The 3,278-nt window shown below is 41.2% G+C and overlaps 1 protein-coding gene across 2 annotated transcripts in view; it reads right to left on the reverse strand.

Moving 5' to 3' along the window:
- The window catches only part of LOC143784626 (peroxisomal N(1)-acetyl-spermine/spermidine oxidase-like), a 43,253-nt gene that overhangs the window by 39,849 nt on the left and 126 nt on the right, over positions 1-3,278 (reverse strand). The window lies entirely within an intron of this gene.

Here is a 3,278-nt window from a genome sequence, read left to right on the forward strand (position 1 = left end):
TGGTCTTAGCATGTGAAAGCCGACATTAGAATAAAGTAATAGATACCGTACATACCACTAGTGCATAACCGGCAGCACTGACAAAAACACTTTTGTCCTGTAGAGTCGGAATTTCCATGGCGTTTGCACACCTGGAATCACAGATGGGAAAACCAGGAAGATGCCAAGAGTCACATTAAAGGAGCATGCACCTCTAAATTAGGCTACGTTCAGTATTTGACCTCAGTATTTGTAAACCAAAATCAGGAGTAGATCAATCAGAGAAAAAGTATAACAGAAACATATGCACCACTTCTGCAAAACTAACACAAACCCAATACTTCCCAAAGCTTAGGGTTTGCTACAAGAATAGCGAGTTCAGACAATCCTCTTTAACGGCCTGGGAATGTGGACAGATACAATGTGGCAAACCATAAGGCTTCATTTAAATGTTCAATCCTCGTGTATATGCTCTATCCATTTTATTTGAGGATAAATCTAAATTTGAGAATCTAAATCAAATTCTCTGCAAACAAAAAAAAAAAAATATAAGATACGTGTTCAAGTTTGACCAACTCGCTAGTTATATAACAGGCAGTACAATTTGAAGAAACATAAAGAACGGCACTCACCACTCCCTTTTAAAATGGAAAGTCCTTTATTTTTCAAAGTATCGGGACATCCATAGGGTAAGCAGGAAAATGCAGGGTGCAGGCCAGATTGTGGACTACGACCGTTTCGTATCAGAGTTGTGCCTGACAGGCTCGAAACGGCCGTAGTCAACAATCTCTCCTGCACTCTGCATTTTCCTGCTTACCCTATGGATGTTCCGATGCAGTGAAAAATAAAGGACTTTCCATTCTAAAAAGAAAAGGCGAGTGCTGCTCTGTTTCTTCAAATGACTGTCATTATACTAGTGAGCTAGCACCACGATCTTCCTTACTTGCAAAAGCTCTAACAAAGGGAAACAGTTTTATATGTGTGGCAAGTCGTTGGCTGGTGCCCCAGCTCTCCAGTTTAATTAAATATTAAGGTCTGCCCTTCCTACGGACCTTCTATATTACATCCGTATCCTGCCGGTTTCAAACACACACGTGTGAATTCAGACTTTGGGGCCGGGTTTTGCTGCTGATATACTTCACTCGTGTGAAACCAGAACACATGAGCTGCTATACTTCACTCACAGGATTTGCAGAAAGTTGCATTCACAATTTGAAAATCTGGTGCACATCTGAAGATAGATACCGATGGAACATGCAGCTTTTTCAGCAAATTCATGACCATTTTCACTCCACTACATTAAGGCGTTCTCACGTTTTATTATTTTATATCATTATTTGTAGCCAAAGTCAGGAGAGGAACAATTAGTGAAAAAGTAGAATAGAAACACGTCACCACTTTGGCATTTATCACCCACTTCTGGTTTTGGCCTACAAATCATCATACCCACTGTTGCAGATTTTGCCACACTTAAAAGCCACTGCTTGCACAATCCCTTATTAAATGCTATTGACTTCTACAAACCCAGTATATTAAAAATGTTATTCTCAGCTCCTGCACTGGCGCTGTTCCAGCAATGTCTTTCCTGGCTCTCCAATAACATTGTTATGACAAGAGGGCTGCAGCCAATCAATGGCCGCTGATGGTCTACAGCAGTCACACTTCCCTTTAATTAATCTCAGACATCTGAGGGAAGTGCCAGAGCTTCAGCCAATCAGCGCTCAGACTTTTATTTTACATAGGGACTTCTGTTTGGTCACCTATGTTGAGTGCTCATATGACACTATTTGTTATAGGATGGGCTTTCGGTGCATGATCAATGGTTTGGTGATATTTACCACTGGAGGACATATTAGGCTATGTGCACACGTTGCGGAATGGGGTGCAGAATTTTCTGCACAAAATCCGCAGGTGCAGATTTGCTGCGGATTTTGTGCGGTTTTTATGCAGAATTGATGCTGATTTTGTGCAGATTTTCTGCGTTTTTTTGCCACTGCGGATTTCTATAATGGAAGGGTGCAGAAACGCTGCAGATCCGCACAAAAGAAGTGACATGCACTTCTTTTAAACCTGCAGCGTTTCCGCGTGGATTTTTCTGCACAGCTTTTTTTTTACATTGTACTGTAAATCACAGTGCGGATCTGCAGCATTTCTGCGTGGAAAAATCCGCACTAAATCCGCATCGTGTGCACATAGCCTTATGGCTTTATTAAATGGGCCATTATGAGGCATATCCCCGCTTTGCTCATTTACTAGCCGATATTGACCACTAGGGCAACTTGTGAATTTTCATAAGTTAACCCCTTGTTATGGGGTTTATGACGATAGACTTAGAATTTGCAAGTTATTTTCTATATGTCAACAATTATACTATATAATACTCCTATATTTGCTTGCTCCTCTATATTCATAACATAGAAAATTAATATCTTGATTTGTGGCCAGTAATACACCTTACATGTTGATTCATTATTGTATCTACATCACCATAGGATAGGGATATATTTTGTGGTCCTTTCTTGCAGGATCCTATTGTTTGGGGCCTATGAGGGCACTATGGCTCCAGCCTTTGGGGAGTGGGGGCACTCGTGGCATATTTTAGGGTGCCAACCTCTGTGGTAAGGCAGGGCTTTTCAGGGACAGAACAGGGGGCTACATTATATTGTATTTATTACATTGTCATTTTCCTGCTGCCCCTTACTTGGAGTGTACATTTTTAATTTGTGCTGGGACTCCAAGGAGCTTCCCTAGTGCGGTCTATTACCGTTATTGTCTTTTTCGTATTTTTTATATTATTTATTTTTTAACATACGCAATAAAGAATAATTTTTCAAAAGTACATTTTTTGGGGTACACGGATGGTGTGCGACTCCTTACAACCTGAGGCTGTTGTACAGTGAAGGCAAAAGTCTGTCATCCACTGGAAATCCTGCAGGGAGGTGCGGGGGCTTCGTGCTGTTTCGCCATTGTTTTAGAAACAAGAAGAAAAGCCAAACTGCAGACAAGTCGCCCACCACTCCCTGCACTGTGCTCTGAGATGTGGAGTGGGACCTATGGAATTATTTGTGACTATTGTGCAAATTCTTGGATCATCAGTGCTCAGATCAGGTAATATGATTTGTTGTAGCAAAGTCAGCAACGTTAAAATTTCTCTTTAAATAAATAAATAAAATAAAAAGTCCGTTCTTCCCCAGTGCTGGGATCCGCTCCTGCTGTTACTGGGAGATTGGAATTTGGAACGTTCCAAAACCCTGATACAATGTATCAATAGCAACATGTGGCTGTGCCGGCCACCCTAC

This window comes from Ranitomeya variabilis, chromosome 7, assembly GCF_051348905.1.
Source record: "Ranitomeya variabilis isolate aRanVar5 chromosome 7, aRanVar5.hap1, whole genome shotgun sequence".
Lineage (NCBI taxonomy): Eukaryota > Metazoa > Chordata > Amphibia > Anura > Dendrobatidae > Ranitomeya > Ranitomeya variabilis.